The following is an 18036-nucleotide window of genomic DNA, read 5'->3' as shown; positions in this document are numbered from 1 at the left end:
TACTTTAAAGCAATGCCTGAGCCAAGAATGCTTGCAGAAAGCGTAAAGAAAGAAATGCTGAGGAGTGCAAAACCTGCAGAAAGCAGTCTTTCCAACCAAGTTAGTTTTGTCTCCATGGCCAATCATTGTCAATGTAATTAGATTACTGGCTTATTATAAATGAATATAACTCAGAAACAGCTGGATGGAAGAGCTGCAGAGGGCAATATGTAGAATGGTATGTGGAGCTTCCATTCCCTCTCCAGGTGAGGTGCTCTCCCTGCACTTCCATGTGTTCACCAAATTGGAAACTCCTTTGTCAATTCTTGACCACTAACTCCTCACATACTCATTTCTTTCTCTCCCTTCTTTATGGGGACCCAATGACTTTCATGTTACACTATTTGTAGTCCTACGGCTCTTGGATCCACTCTTCCATATTTGTAACTCTTTTTTCCTTTGTGTTTTCACCTGTGGTTGAGTTGATCCTTGCCTCTGCTATGTCCAGACTTCTGTTGAACCCATCAAATTAATATTTAATATATTTTTTTAAAGATTTTATTTATTTATTTGACAGACAGAGATCACAAGTAGGCAGAGAGGCAGGCAGAGAGAGAGGAGGGGAAGCAGGCTCCCTGCTGATCAGAGAGCCCGACGCGGGGCTCAAACCCAGGACCCTGGGATCCTGACCTGAGCCGAAGGCAGAGGCTTTAACCCACTGAGCCACCCAGGCGCCCCTAATATTTAATATTTTTAAATTTCAAACATTTCTAGTGAGTTTTTTTTTAAAGATTTTATTTATTTATTTGAGAGAGAGAGGATGAGAGAGAGAGAGAGCACGAGAAGAGGGAGGGTCAGAGGAAGAAGCAGATCCCCCACTGAGCAGGGAGCCCAATGTGGGACTCGATCCCAGGACTCCAAGATCATGACCTGAGCCAAAAGCAGTCCCAGTTCTTTTTTTAAAAATAGTTTTCATCTCTCTGAAGACATTCTCCATCCATTCATTCATATTCTCTAATTTTTCCACTAAATTATTGAATATATTTAACATAATTACTTTAAAGTTCAATCATTGGTGTGTAATTTCATATTTGGGCTTGTTGTGTTGACTATATCCTGTCTTGATCTTGGGTCACATTTTCTTGCTTATCTGTTTTGTAATTTTTTATCATACACCAAACATTTTGTGCAAAAAAATGGTAGAGACTAAAGTAAGTAGTATTGCTTCCTTTATCATGCTGCTTGTCTGGTGGGTGGAGTCAATCTGGTCTACGGATTTCACTTTTCCTCTCTGCTCTCCTAATAATGAAAGCAGCTGAGGGTCTCATCTTCTAGGATGGACTTATCACTTTCTGGAATTTAGTTAACTTAAGGTTTTTGTAGGGGAGTTGTCCTTGTTTCTCTGATTTTTTTAAATTGGGGTATATTTGACATACAGAATTATATTGGTTTCAGGTGTTCTACTATTTTTGTTGTTGTTTTCTATTTTTTTTCTACTTTGTAAATTAAATAAAATTCTCAGTAATGCAAATTTCTTTTGTCAATAGAGACATAAATTAGTTTTGTCCAATGGAGATAAAATTAGTTATTGTCCTGTAGATACTGGTCAGTTTTGTGTGTGTGAGTTACTTTGTTTCTGCATTCCTAATTGCCTATATCTGCGTCTGCACTTTGGATTAGCCTTTGAACTGTTGTTAGCTCCCCCTACCCCTTTTTAGAAATTTTCCTTGGATTCCTCATTAATTCATAAGTTAAATAAAAGTCTTTGCTATCTGTTCGTTTTATATATATTTGAGAGTTGCGACTGTATCCATTATAAAAATTCTTTTGTAACCTGGGCCACCTTCCTCTAGGATGTTGTTAGTCTGAAATCTTGTGCTCGGTCTTCTTCTTTAAGTTGCACATGGACCACTTTCTTTGCTGCAGTTTCTGGGCTTCTTGGGCACAGGCTTTCAATAGTATATTATACCTTCCGCTTGAGAATCAGATAAGTGTGCATTAAGCCTCACTTCCACACACCACTCTTTTCCTTTATTCTCTGTAACACTACTACTTAAGGTTATAAAAGGTTTTTAGATTTTATTGAAGGATATGGTAGGTAGCCACTGTCATGTGTGACTAATCAGGATTTTCTTGAATCCCTTCTTCATATTTTGCTAGTTACCCACAGTAGAAATCTTTCCATTTTAGTGGAAAATTCAAAAACATGATTTCCAGCTTCCTTGCTGCTGGGTGCAGATATGTCATCTGTATAATGCCAGTTAGATGCATCCCATGAGACGGGCACACAAATGAGCTACTTGGTAAAAGAGGCAGGACACAGAGGATCCATTTTACTGCCACAAAGCTGAGCAGAAGCAGTGTTGTTTGGGGGTTGGCTGCTGTGACCAACTTCTCAGTCATGACAGGTGTTGCAATGGTCTCTTTTAATAGGGCTGAAAGGGTGCAAGAGATCAGTATAATAATGGGCTTCAGTGAATCACACCCCCGTGCTTCTGTCCCTATTTCATGTGACCTTGCACTCACTTCAACAAGAAATGAGTCTATTTCTCCACCTTCTGGAACCAGGGTTGGCCTTGATCATCATACTGTGAAGGCACCTAGTTTAACCTATTGAAGAGTGTGGGACTTCGTGGAGGAGAAACAGTGCTTTCTAGCCAACAGTCAGCACTGTGGACTCAGAAATGCTGTGAAGGTAACTCTTAACTATGGAGAACAAACTGCTCCGGGAAGATCTCTCTGAGGAGGTGATATTTGAGCTTTTATCTGAAGGATGTGAAAGAACCAGCTTAATAAAGATCAGTGGCCAAATGTGCCACACAGATGAGAGGACTGGGATAAAAGTTATGGGGCGAGAATGGACTTGGTCTGTTCTTCAGGACCAGAAACGAGACCAAGAAGATGGAGCTAACAAGAAGGAAAAGCAGGCCATGGCCAGTACTGTGTGGTTCTGTAAGGCATTTCAGGAGTATGGCCTTTAGTCTTTGTGCAGGGAGATGCTATCAGTTTTTAAACAGGAGATATCATGATCAACCTAGGTTTTTAAAAAATCCCTTTGGAGTGTATTCAGAGAATAACTTGGGATGGGTTAAGAGGGACAACAGGGAGTCATGTAAGGAGGCCACCACAGTTGTCCAGGGAGAGGAGATGGGATGGTGGCATGGACAGTGCTGGTTGTGGTGGAGAAGAAGCAATATTTTGGAGGTTTGCTCTTGAGTTTGATAAGCAGAAGGAAGAGATGGGAGCTTTCAAGGTTAACTGAAAGAGTCCCAAGTCCTTTATTCACCTTCATTATCAGTTAAGCCTTTGTCAAGAAAGAAGAGTGTGTAGAAACAGATTCAAAGGTCTTGTTGCTAGCTGTTGAGTAGAATGTGAAGGTGGAGAATGCTGTGTGCTTGGACAGAGGTTGTCCATGGAAACGTTGAGTATTTCCTTGAGGAAGGGAGTGCCCTGTTTACTAATACTTGCTATGTCCACAGCAGATACTAAAACTGACCAGCAGAAGCTCCACAGAATCTACCCATGCCAGCAATACCAAAAGTTGAAGATACCAACACAAAAAGAACTTCTGGGCTTTATTTTAGGTGCAACAGTGACTAAGATGTGGAGACACCATGGGACATGACTAATGAAAGTAGTTTTGAAAACATTCTCTAAGAGAAGCATCAAGTTGTTGACCAGAGCACTTTTCTAGCCAAGCAGGAAAAGCGTGAGTGCCTTAAGGGCAAGGATCATGTCTCAGTCATCTTTGAATTCCTACTCAAACTTTAGCACTGTACTTGACATACAGTAAACCCTAAGGTTCAACATGTATTGAATGAATAGCTTAAGCAGAGACAAAAGCAGCCATAGTCTTGGATGGTACCCAGCCCCTTGTGCTCTGTATCTTCAACATCAAATTTGCGTCTTGTGGTTTGGCTTTGATCCTATAAATAAATCTCTCTTTCCTTGGAAACATGAGCTCATGGTCAATTTCTTCACTCCATTTGCTTGATTAAGCCCAATTCTCTGAAGTATATTTCAATATTAATTCATGTTTTTTGTTCTGTTGCAAATTTTGTATCATTTGATAATTTATCTCTACCTCAAGTCTGTTTGCATATGTTAATAAACATACTTTATAAATACTTTCTTCATTTGTTGAAGAAATCATAAACCTTAATTGAATAAAAATGAGAAAATACAAATAAACAAAGGTAGAAAATAAAGAGATGACTTTATTTGCAAAGGAACTTTATGTATTTATGTATAAGCTTTTTTTCTTGTACACACACACACATTGGGACAAAAATGCAATCACGCTAGACTTAATATTCTGCAATTGGATTTAGATACTACTTCAAAATATAATTAATAAATGAGAAGAACTTTAACTTTTATTTTGAATGATAGTCTGCTTATTTCCTTTTTTCCCTTTTCCCTGAGAGTAGCTTATTTATTTATTTATTTATTTATTTATTTATTTATTTATTATTTTCTTTGTAAAACTACTCTGTGGACCAAACTGGAAAACATGAGTGAAAAAAATCAGCTAAATAAGATGTCAGCCCCATGTATGGAGCAACTACGTAGAGAGGACTCAAGCATCTGGCCAGCAGCTGAACTAGATGACCTCTGAATTCTCCAGCTCTGAGATTCTGTGGCTGACAGCAGGTGGCAGGAATTTGTAGGTGGAAGGGACTGACAGGACTAATGTAACAGAATTGTGGGAAATTAGATTGGAAAGTCAGACTCAACCCAGTTGCATCTTTATCTCGGATCCAAGACCAGATGTGTAGGTGTGTGTTGGGAGAAACTTGTGGGAATGTATCTGCATAAAAGAAGAGTGCCAGGCCAGAAATCTTCTTCCTTTTCGTCTTCCTTCTTCCTCTTCTCTCTTTCCTCTTCCTCTTTTCTCTACTTTTACACAAAATGAACAAGTTCTTTCACCATGAAATGACTGGAACTCACTTCCCAAATAAGAAGGGGAAGTTCAATGTGAGATACCCAAATCTGTCTTCTCTTTTCCTATCAATCTGAAAACAGTAACTCTTTGTAAAAGCAATCACTGATTTTACCTACATTGTTCTACAATGTAATACAAAGATTCACATGCAAATACAACTAAAATTTTTTTAATACATTTTATTTTTTTAAGATTTTATTTATTTATTTGACAGAAATCACAAGTAGGCAGAGGTTGGGGGGGGGGGGAGCAGGATCCCCACTGAGCAGAGAGCCTGATGTGGGGCTCGATCCCAGGACCCTTGGATCAGGACCTGAGCTGGAGGCAGAGGCTTTAACCCACTGAGCCACCCAGGTGCTCCTCGACTAAAATTTTTAATTGCGGTAAAATACACATAAGTAGAATTTACTATTAACCATTTCTAAGTGTATAGTTTACAATTACTTTACAGTTTAGTGGTATTAAGTACGTTCTTACTGTTGTATAAGCATCATCACCATCCAGCCTGAGAACTCATGTCATTTTCTCAAGATGAAACTCTGTGCCCATCAAACAATAACTCTTCATTCTCCCCACCTCCCCCCCCCCGACAAATATGATTTTATTTTCTGTCTCTAAGAATTTGATGACACTAGTTACCTCACATAAGTGGAATCATACAATATTTATTCATTTCTGATGAGCTCTTTTCTTTTTTTTTTTAAGACTTGAAATAATATCTACACCTAATGTGGGGCTCGAACTCATAACCCCAAGATCAAGAGTTGTATGTTCTACTGACTGAGCCAGGAAAGCACTCCTTGACCGGCTTATTTCATTTAGCGTGTTCTCAAGGCTTATTCATGTTATAGCCTATGTCAGTATTTACTTCCTTTTTAGAGTTAAATAATATTCCATTTGTGCTTATTCATTCATCTCACTAAAATTTTATTTTATTTTATTTATTTTTTTTTTCACTAAAATTTTAAATGATAACCCTGTAATCCTCAGGATTCCATTATCCTGCTTTTGGAGCCTGGAAAAGTTACCACCATCCCACCTGAAAGTTTCCCAACACTTCCAGATTTTATTTCATACTTAGAATTCTTCTTCTTCTTCTTCTTTTTTTAATCCTCAGATATAGCTTCTGTTGTCCCAGGAAGTAAAGCATCTTAGGGCCAGAGCTGTGGTGTAAATAGGAAAAGAGTGAGGTCAGGCCCATAAACTGGTTCATATTACCTTGTTCCATGAATATTCTCAGGCCACGCCTCTATGGGAGGTACCACTTCAGTCACTCTGGTGGTCACTCGTCCCACAATGGCCAGATGCCCACTTAGCGGAGACAGTGGGCATATGTGCTGATATTGTAGGCTTAATACTAGTGAGGCTCTGGGCCACAAAGCCAAGTAGATGTTGAAGAGAAGTTGTGCATTTCAGTCACACACAAGTATTGCCATAAATCAAGAAACAGCAGAAGATTGTCAAGTAACTTTTTAGTCACCCCTCCCCCGCAGCCATGCTTCTGATAGTTTGGTTTTGCAAGCATGTCATCAATTAGCTGCAGAAGAGGACCAGGGAGACTGCTTCTTCTGATGTTCCTCCCCCGAACACCATGAATTTCCCGAGTCTCATGTTACCACCCATTTTTTTTTTAAGACTTTATTTATTTGACAGAGAGATCACAAGTAGACAGAGAGGCAGGCAGAGAGAGAGAGGGGGAAGCAGGCTCCCTGCCGAGCAGAGAGCCCGATGTGGGGCTCGATCCCAGGACCCTGGGGATCATGACCTGAGCTGAAGGCAGAGGTTTTAACCCACTGAGCCACCCAGGTGCCCCACCACCAATTTTTGGTAAGGATCTATCCATATGTTGGGCAGGGCACTGTACCACACAGAATGACGCAGTGAGAATTAATTTTCTCCCTTCAGACACTTCCACATGTTATCACAGTTGTCAAAGCAGATGAAAAATTGGGCTGCTGGTGAGTCATGCCATCCACCCTCTCCTACATGAGTCCAGAGAATTGATGTCATTTCTCCAATGATTTTTTGGGAAATAGTGACTTTTTTAGTGTTTCCCAGTAGTATTACTTTGGTTTGTGGCCATAAAACCGTAAGTTGGCTCTAATTTTAATCAGCATTTATAGAACTATTTTTTCCTTATTTTTTAAAAAGATTTCATTTATTTATTTGTTTATTTGACAGACAGAGATCACAAGTAGGCGGAGAGGCAGACAGAGAGAGAGGAGGAAGCAGGTTTCCTGCTGAGCAAAGAGCCCGACTCGGGGCTCGATCCCAGGACCCTGGGATCATGACCTGAGCTGAAGGCAGAGGCTTTAATCCACTGAACCACCCAGGTGCCCCTCCTTACTATTTTCTTCCAGGGTTCTCCTCGCTATCCATATGTAACATTTCTGTAGTAGTAGTGCACGTCAAGATGTTTCAGACAATAAAAGATTTTATACTTTTTCCCAAAAAATGAAACACAAAAGTATGAAATATGAGAAAGTGTATTTTCTCTAGAATTTCATGTTTCTACCATATCCAGGAGCTTCCCTTGTAAATAAGTTCTTTTTTTTTTTTTTTTTTTTTAATTCCAGAGAGAAGTTTATTACAAGGAAGCTAGTTTGGCTGCTTTGGGGAGTTGATGGAAGTCCATCTCTTTGAGTCATGGTGCGTAACTCAGTGGGAGTCGATTCCACACAGGGTTTCAGTGACGATGATCTCACTATTTTATGCCTCATGTCTACACTTTAATTTATGTACCAAGGTTGCTTTCCCTGATGAATGAAGTCCTGCCTACGGCACAATTGATCTTGCATTTTCATATGTCCCCTTTCCCTTCCAGTTAGACATGAATCACACTCTTCACACTTTGGCATGTGGTACTTGTTAATTAGTTCAACCAGTCAAAGATAGATTGTTACAGCACTTGTTACTTGACCTCTACAAGTGTAATCAGTAATAAGTGCATGTTAGCATGAAACCTTCAGGCAATAGTGTAACATTTCTGGACGAGACTGGCCTCCTACAGCAAGCATGTTGGTCCTGCTACTCTTCTGCCTTCCAGGTAGAGGTAAGGAAATAAACCTTTAGATACCATGAGACCAGAGTGGAAAAGGGATGAGCTCTCCTGAAGTCTCTTCCTTATAGGAATACCAAGATAACACCTAAGTTAAGTCTTTAGTAGTTGGCTGTGGGGCTTTGGTGTGGTCTAAGCCGTTTATCCTGTGCCAAGATGCTTATTAAAAATATTTGGATCCTCTGTGAAGCCCTGCTGTACTCAAGGTTACTTGGAGATCTGACTAAGAATGGGGTTGATGGTGTTCATAATTGATAAAATCAAGAGTATGACAAAAGAAGTAGAGCTTTGAAAACTTCGAGTCCTGGGTCTGCTCATGGTCCTCATGAACAGCTTTACTTGGAGTGCCGGTCAGATGAACTGTCAGTCTGGCTATACTTTTAAGCAGGCTCTGTTAAGTGGGAACATGGAACATTGCTCTACATTTGTGTGTACAAGTGCTATTTCCTTCCTGAAATGAATAGGTGTATCTGTAAGATGCACACACACACACACACACACACACACACACACACACAGTTAATTCCTTCAGTTAGTGCTCTAGTTTCATTTAAAATTTAATTTAAACCATGCTCCTTAGCTAGGTTACATGGACTCTTCAGGAATCTATGAATGGCAGAGGGGATAAGTCAGATAACTGAATTTGAATGCACGATTTTGTGTGGCTATAGATGTTTCTGGGAAGAGAGTCCCTAGCTCTTATCAGAGTCTCAAAGATGTCTGTCACTCCCTCATCCTCTACGTGGTTTGAAATGTCTGGGTTATGGGGCACCTGGGTGGCTCAGTGGGTTAAGCCACTGCCTTCGGCTCAGGTCCAGATCTCAGGGTCCTGGGATCGAGCCCCACATTGGGCTCTCTGCTCGGCAGGGAGTCTGCTTCCCCCTCTCTCTCTGCCTGCCTCTCTGCCTACTTGTGATCTCTGTCTGTCAAATAAATAAAATTTTTGAAATGTCTGAGTTATGAAGTGTATAACTCAGTTCTCTTGTTCTTGATTATTCTCAATTATTCAGTCAACCAGTTTTCATTAATAAATATAGGATAAGTGACTGTTTACGAGAGGTACTGTATTTGACATTTAGGGAGAGACAAAGATATAGTACAACTCTTGATTTCCAACTTTTTGGGACAAATTGCACAATAGTCCCTAAAAACCAATTAACAGTGGAGGGTTGTGAGTGTGCCTAGTAAGTGGAATGGGCAAAACATGCTAAAATAATTTAGCGGGGAGGCATTAGTGTCTCCTGGTTTGTTGGACAGGAGCTTAATGTTGAGCCTGGAGATGAATGAGCAAAGCCTGACTCTGGTGGTCAGCCAGTATACTCTGGGTGTTCAGATGTTAAATAACGAAATATGTTTTTGTGCCAATTGATTGCCATCTTCCTCCATGCCCATCCCAGTGTCTCCACTGCCCTGGCCATACCTGTCCCTCTATCAGGAACTTCTAACACTTTCTCCTCTCCTCTCACTTTCTTAGGATTCAGCAACTGTAGGACTTATGCCTGGCTCAGAAAGAATTCTCTAGGACACCGTTCCAGCTCTTTGGCTAGAGCCTTTCTGATGGCTCAGTGTCCACACTGATCAGTTGTTAATATTTTGGGTACCACCACTGCATCTGTGTTTGTTGGAAGTTCACTTGTATGACTGTGTGACTGAAATAATAAGCAGGAGTGGGAAAACATCTCAGGAAGGGGAGATGGTGGGAGGGGAAAGGAGCCCAGTTCGTTGATAAGAGCATTCTGGAGCTGGATAGCTGAGTAATTTGTTGGATACGGAGAAGGGGAGTAATAAATACTAAAGTTAAAAAGAAAGCTATAGCCAGCCTGTTGTGCAAACAGTTTGGGGTGGGGATCATGGAAGAAGGGTAGGTCTTGCACTCTGGAGTTTGGGCTGGGTATGTTAGATGTCATCGGCAAGGGCTAAGGTGTGGAATGACGTGATAAAAGTAACACTTTTAGGAGAATATTCTGGCAGTGGTGTTCAGGATGAAAGGACAAAGGGAATCGTTAACAGGGTAAATTCCGAATGTAAATTAGCCATCATGAAAATTCTCGGGGAACTGAAACAACCCACTGTGAATTTTAAGGCAAGAATGTGTGGAGGGAAGGAGACACTGACTGTGGCACAAGAATAAAGAACGTTTGAAGTGGGTTTTTTTGTTTGTTTGTTTGTTTGTTTTTAAAGATTTTATTTATTTATTTGACAGACAGAGATCACAAGCAGAGAGGAAGGCAGAGAGAAAGAGAGGAGGAAGCAGGCTACCCGCGGAGCAGAGAGCCCGATGTGGGGCTCGATCCCAGGATCCCGGGACCACGACCCGAGCCGAAGGCAGAGGCCTTAACCCACTGAGCCACCCAGGCGCCCCTGAAGTGGGGTTTTAAGAGAGCTGGGCCATCTCATCCCATTGTCCCTCGGTGGAGAGCAGATCAGGGTGGTGGCCACAGAAGGGAGCTCTGTGAGGAGCAGAGAAGATTGCATTGTTGCCTGAGGTAGCTTCAGGGTAGAAGGACGGAGGAGACTACATCACAAAAATGCCAGTCAGCAATTATGTCTTTCCTATGTAAAGTTCATAAGATAATATGACAAAAATAGTTGAGACAGAGAGAGAATGAATGGATCTTAGGCTTCTTATTTGATTGACTTGTTCTTACTTGTTCTGTCCAATTCTAGACCAGCAACAAAGCAAGTCTTGAATCCCTCCCCAGCACACACTGAGCAATCCTAGGGAACACCAGCAGGCCTTGTACAGTATACATCCCGGGTGGTTATGTATAATTGCCTTCGTGACCCCATGAGATCTTAAATTTTATTTAACTTGTTTAGATATTTTCTCCTACCCCACAATCACCCCTGAAAATCAATTCTTCTAATTGGAGCTTCAGACCAGTAGCCAATATTGATAATATTATTTTACTTTGCATTTACTGTTCAAACAGCATTTTTATGAATATTAGTTCATTAATCCTCACAAAACACCCTATATAATTGTCAGGTAAACATTATTATCTTCATTTTGCATCTGAGGAAACTGAGAAACTGAGTTTCAGAAAGTTAAAAGGGGATATGGTCAGAACTCACATTTTTTTGAGCAACTATTATATGCCAGACCCATTCCATACGCCCAAGTTCACAGAGCTAGGAAGGGTCAGAGCAGAGACTCAGCCTGGTTCTCCTGGTGGTTTTAAGGTAGTGACAGGCAATGTACCAGCCGTTGTTCACCCACCTGAGAAAACTTTGCTTTCAGTATTGGCACCAAAACTAGACTTCTTATTCTTCAAAGGGTTGGAAAACAGCTGAGGTCAACCTCCCAAAAGGCTTTAATATTTCCATTCCAATTCATAAGCAATAAGGGACCAACCAAGCAAGAAGATCCAAAGGACAATTTTTTGTTTTATTTTTATTAGGGATAAAACCTGTTTTTATTTGTAATTTTTTCTGGAGGAGTTTAAGGGCTGAAGGGATGAATTGCCTCTGGTTTTATGTTCCAACATCACCAAAATGCCCCAGTAGATATTATGTTATTAAAATGAATGCTGTGTGTGAGATCATTCTATCTTGGACAATATATTTAGAATAAATTGAAATGAATAATTAATGAAGGGGGAAAGAATGTTTCTCAGATACACTAGTCTTACTCTTACCTTCCCCCCTGCTGACTTCTCCTTACTTCCTCTTTCCAGTTTTTGCATCATCTTGACCTGTTCACCCCCATGGTTTATTCCTTCCTTTCCATTTTAGAATAGCTGTGGTGGCAGCCTCATTGCTGATAAGGAGCCATTGTTCTCTCAAGGAGACAGCATGGAAGACAGGAACAGCTGTTGCTCTTTCTACCATGAGCCCCTGGTAATTCCTAGCCTTCCGTCCATGGATGCACCCACCAGGCTGGAAAACAGGAAAAGAGCCCTATGTTCACTGGCTAAGCCAGGACAAGGAGAGCCCCACAGTAGACAGTACCCTTCCACTGGAATGACCATTTCTGGTCACTCTCTCTTCTTTCAGTGAACTGATTAGTCTACAGCTTCCCTACTCAGAGTACAGTCCAAGAACCAGAATCACCAGTATCGCCTACCAATGTCTGAAATACAGAACCTTCACCCTAAACCTGTGGAATCAGGATCTGCATGTTTGCAAGATCCTCAGATCCATATGGACATTAAAGTTTGCTAAGTATTAGTCTACTGGATGTCCTTTTGCCCACAACCACGTTTTCTCTTTCTTATAATTTGGTACACGCTGCAAGGAAAATCTACAAATATTGTACACTATACTGAGATATATCTTAGTGGAAATTATATTCTTATATCTAACTAGGTTCACTAATACCAAGAAAACAAACTTAATTTAAAACAAGATGTTGAACTCCTTTGCCTGTTATGTTATTTATATGATGATTCCATCAGTGACTTTCCTTGTTGCAATGATTTGACACCTCTTGTGGGTTACTATTTAAACCAAAGAAATAATCAGAAACAACTTACCAAAGCACCACCCCAAATCTTGCTTCTTGGCAATTTCTATAACTCCCCAAATAGCCCCTCAGACATAAACAAACTAGAAATTCCCAAATCAAAAAACAAAAATAGTAAGCAAAATAAATTTCTTCTAACATCTTTAAAGCTGTTTTTAAGCTGTTATGTTTATGTTTATTCATGTTCTCTTAACAGCTGACCTCCCTGATAAGCTACATTAATTTATTTGGAAGCTTTGCCTGACTGATTCTTTCTCATTTGGGAATTTTGGTGATAACACAATCAGAATTTAATATTTTGATTTTCCCAACATTCTGAGGCTATGTTCTTTTAAAACACCCTGAGAATCTCAAGATTCTTTGAGTTTTTTTTCTCTCTTGTGATTTTTAAGTTCAAGCCTAACAGTTTGGTTAATCCTTTCATCAGTTCAGCCTAGGAGAGTTCTGTCAGAAGAAATATTCGGTTTGCAACTAGACAAGCAAAGCAAGAAAATGCCAGCAATATTCTTAGATTTCTTTAATTTCCTTAATATATGATTGAAGTTTACTGTTTGCTGTCCTCCAGGCTTGGATATTAAGAGTTGATGCTTATTTTTGAGCCTCTAGTTCATGAGTAAAACACTTAATTGTTCCCCTTTACAGTGTTGTCAAAGACAGTAGCTTCATTTTCTAAATACTTAAAACAAAATTTTCTAACTGATCAATTATGTTTACATGATAAATGAGTGGCCCAGGGAAGATTCAAGAAGTTAATGTCCTTTTTTCTTTATTATTATTATTTTTTTAAAAAGATTGTATTTATTTATTTGACAGACAGAGATTACAAGTATTCAGAGAGACAAAGAGAGAGAGAGGGGAAAGCAGGCTCCCTGCTGAGCAGAGAGCCCTATGTGGAGCTCAAGCCCTGGACCCTGGGATCATGACTCAGCTGAAGGCAGAGGTTTTAACCCACTGAGCCACCCAGGCACCCCTATTATTATTATTATTATTATTATTTTCCTTGGATTAACTTTTGTTCTGTTTTAAGATTTTATTTATTTGACACAGAGAGAGAGAGAGAGAACACAAGCAGAGGGAGCCAGAGAGAGAGAGAGAAGCAGGCTCCCTGCTGAGCAGGGAGCTGAATTTGGGCTCTATCCCAGGGCCCTGGCATCATGACCTGAGATGAAGGCAGACAGATGTTTAATAGACTGAGCCACCCAGGCACTGCTTAACTTTTTTTTTTTTTTTTTTTTTAATGTTTGATCTATCTCACACTATTTTATTTACTTATGTAAACTTATTCATACATACTAATACGAAAACTCAGACAAAGGGGTTATAACATTGGGTCCAAATATTTAACTTCTCTTCTTGCATCTAACCACTAGTTAGAAATAAGTAGCTATATAGCATGTACTAGGTATAGTTATTGGACTAGTAACTATAGGTGATGGCAAAAAAAAAAAAAAGATTTTGTCTTAGAAGTAGTTCTTTTTTGGGGCGCCTGGGTGGCTCAGTGGGTTGGGCCGCTGCCTTCGGCTCAGGTCATGATCCCAGGTCCTGGGTTCGAGCCCCGCATCGGGCTTTCTGCTCGGCAGGGAGCCTGCTTCCTCCTCTCTCTCTGCCTGCCTCTCTGCTTACTTGTGATTTCTCTGTCAAATAAATAAATAAAATCTTTAAAAAAAAAAAAAAGAAGTAGTTCTTTTTTTTTTTCTAAGATTTTATTTATTTATTTGACAGAGAGAGAGAGAGAGAGAGAGATAGATCACAAGTAGGCAGAAAGGCAGGCAGCAGGAGAGGGGGAAGCAGGCTCCTTGCTGAGCAGAGAGCCCCATGCAGGGCTCTATCCCAGGACCCTGAGATCATGACCTGAGCCAAAGGCAGAGGCTTAACCCACTGAGCCACCCATGTGCCCCTTAAATGTAGTTCTATAGGTGGGAAGACAAAGGAGAAGAAATGTGTAAGAAAAAAAAATGGAAAAGGAAATCTCTTCAGTGTATAAAATGGTAACAGACACTATTTACTGAGCTGATCGTGCGTGGGTCAGGCACTGTGCTTAGCCCTTGACATGTACCATGTATCTCATTTTACAGATGAGAAAACCGAGGTGGGGGGAATTCTCAGTAACTTGAAATTGGCACTTAAACCCCCATCCGATATCAAAATCATGCTCCAGCTGTGTAGTATTGCTTGCTTGATAGAAGAGTAAGGAACAGTATACTTATTTTGCTTTACTTTTTAAAAAATCAGCTACTTTCTATTTTTTTTTAAAGATTTTATTTATTTATTTGTCAGAGAGAGAGAGGGAGAGAGAGCAAGCACAGGCAGACAGAATGGCAGGCAGAGGCAGAGGGAGAAGCAGGCTCCCTGATGAGCAAGGAGCCCGATGCAGGACTCGATCCCAGGACTCTGGGATCATGACCTGAGCTGAAGGCAGCTGCTTAACCAACTGAGCCACCCAGGCGTCCCTGCTTTCTATTTTATCTTTTCCAGCTTTATTGAGATAAAATTGGCATATAAAATTGTGTAAGTTTTAGGTGTACATCTTGTTGATTTGATATCCTCATATATTGCAAAATGATTACTACCACAGTGTTTCCCTTAACACCTTCGTCCCATCACATAATGACCGTCTCTTTTTGGTGGTGAGAACATTTATGATGAGCTTCCTTAGCAGCATTCATTTACTTTTATATATTTCAGTTGCAAACCTCTTGAATCCCTCAGGATCTTGCACAATGCTGGGAGTGTTATAAGTATTCTAATTTCCCCAAAGAGGAACTGCAAACCAGGTCACCAGAATTTTGGCAACAGTATTATAAGCTTGAGGTCCAACACCTTTTCTAAAAGGCAGGGCATAATATAATGGATTTCAGGTAGTTTCCTCATTTGCATGCCCACAAAAGTCTTGGTGCCTCCTTAAATTGTTTCATGCCTCTGGTTTTCACCGGACCCTTGGTTTCAGTTGGCCTCCTATAACTTTAAGAGTTAACTCAATCTCCACTTCTTCTATAGAAGTAACTGACTTCCCGAGATGGAGGGGTGAGGGGGACACCACTCCCTCCTTGGTGTTTCGCTAGTTCCTGTCTGTTACCTCTTCACAGCACACATTATACTGTACTACATAAGTGGTGTGTGTGTGTGTGCGCTTGTGTGCTTGTGTGAATTTATAGAAAAGCCTGGGAGGAGTTCCTTACCATCTGGTGGGGGAGGTAAATACGTAACGTAATAAACATCTCATATCACGCAATGCAGATTTACATGAGATGTCCAGGGCATCTCATGTGTGACATAATATTCACTGACTACTTTAGAGATATTCAATAGTTTTTATATTAGGAGATGGTATAATTTAGTGTAGGGAAGGAAAAAGTTTCCCTGTATGTTCTTAGGGTCCCTGGCTGGGTCTGAAATTTAAACCGACAAAGAGATTAGCAGGAGAAAAGCCTACAAATTTGCCTTTAATATAAGTTTTATGTGACGTGGGAACATTCAAAAAGAAATGAAGACCCAAGGAAACAGGTTTAATGAAGACTGAACAGTCCTGTAGAAATAATGTTAGATCAGAGAGCCTGAGGCAATCATAGTGAATTGGGGGAAACTTAGCAAGTCCCGATTGTTAGGATTCTTCTCAGTGCCCCTTTGTCGCAGATATAAGAATGTTCCCTTCCTCCAGGATAAGGGAAGGCACCTCTCACAGAAGAGTTCCATGACCTGTTTCAGAGGAGAAGGGTGGTGGTGGGGGGAAAGGTCAGAATGATCTTGCTTCTACTGTTTTCTCAAACTCCTCCAGTTTAAAATATTCAATACGCCATATTTTGAAGTAGCATGTCCTGAACCCCATCATTAGTGAAGCATCACTCAAACTGCCCTATTAGAAACTCTGAGATATTAATAGCTGCTCCACGAGAAAAAGAATTTGGTGGTCAAATTAGTTTGATAAATTCAAGGTTGAATAAAGTTAAACTGTTTAATGTGTGCTTTAATTTTTTTCTGCAGTATCTTTCAGAACTCTTACTGTGCTAATGTGCATCGTGAATCATCCAGTATGCAACATTTCCCCATCATATTTGGCCATGGAATTCTTTCTTCTCTAGGCACCGTAGAACACAGTGTGGAGATACTGGATTTCATGGTTGAGAGTAAAATATGGTATCAATGTCATCATAGATTAGTTGCTTGATTTTCATCACCTCTTTAAGCCTTCGTGTACTCATCTACATACGCAGGTAATTCCTATATTTCATACTGTTGGCAAAATACAAGAAGGTTATAAAATGTCCAGGAGTCCTCTGTAGATGAACAATTATGATTGTTAATAATAATATGTACAGCAGCTGACTACTCATTGTTAGACCCCCCCCCCCATCACTTTGCAGAGTTCTGGATCTGAAGACTGTCTCACATGACCCAGCTTTAGCATGTAGGTGGCCCAAAAAAGGCTTCCCTACTATCTGTTATCTTTTGCACTTTAACAGGATCTGAGTCAATATTAGATCAGTCCTCCTCCGGTCTGGTCCTAGTGCTTATCATCTGCTTATGAAAAACAAAAATAAGATAAAGAAGAAATAATGTTGAACAAGATAACCTCTAGAGTTCATGCACTCTAAAATTCTAAGGTGGAACGGAACTCATTCTCAAGTTGCAGCAGATGGGAGTTTTTTTTAAATACTTTCTAACTGGGCAGATGAGAACAAAAGTCCTTGTCATGCACTACTTTATTTTTTTTCACTTAGAAAAGCAACTTTATTCCCATCAGTATTCTTTTTTTTTTTTTTCCAGATTTTACTTATTTATTTGAGAGAGAGAGAGAGAAAGCACAGAGCGAGAGGGAGAAGCAAGCTCCCTGCTGAGCAGAGAGGTGGGGGAGGAGAGGTGGGGCTCAATTCCAGGACCCTGGGATCATGACCTGAGCTGAAGGCAGCTGCTTAACCCATTGAGCCACCCAGGCACCCCTCCCGTCAGTATTCTTGATATAAATGAATTTGACCTTTGTAAATCTGTTTTTTTAGACCACTGTATTGATTATTTTATATAACTCTATAGCACTATATCCTAGAATGTATCATTTTGACACATCCCCTCCCTGACCTCTGTTTATGAGCAAGTGCAGCTGTGAGGTGGTTCTTTGTGTAGGATTAAGAAACACTGAAGTTCTTGAAATAAGCCAGATGTTTTTGTTTTCAAAGGAAAAGATGACACTTAATGAAGCATTTATTTACAACTTCACAACAGAACAGAAGATTATAAGAAAACTTTCAAGAGACATGGGTCATAGAAACCAAGTGAACACGACAGCTTTCCCAACTTCACAGCCCAGAAAATGTTGCAAAAGACAAAAATTGACCTTGCGCTGGCTGTAAATATTTGTAGTTTGAGGTTAAAATGACCAATAAATTACAGTGAGAGTTACTATCTTGAAGAGGGACTTCCACTTTGACCTTATTTGGTTTCTATCCACTTTGTCAACTGTATGTCCAGTAATATACACATAAAAAGAGTGATTTTTAAAAACACGCCCTGAAATTAGTGTTTATGCAAACTTCAGGAAAATGTTTTGGATAATCTCTCTCAAAACAAAAAACCACTTTTATTTTTTAATTTAAG

Source organism: Lutra lutra, chromosome 3 (genome assembly GCF_902655055.1).
Source record: "Lutra lutra chromosome 3, mLutLut1.2, whole genome shotgun sequence".
Lineage (NCBI taxonomy): Eukaryota > Metazoa > Chordata > Mammalia > Carnivora > Mustelidae > Lutra > Lutra lutra.
Note: the sequence above shows the minus strand (reverse complement) of the source record.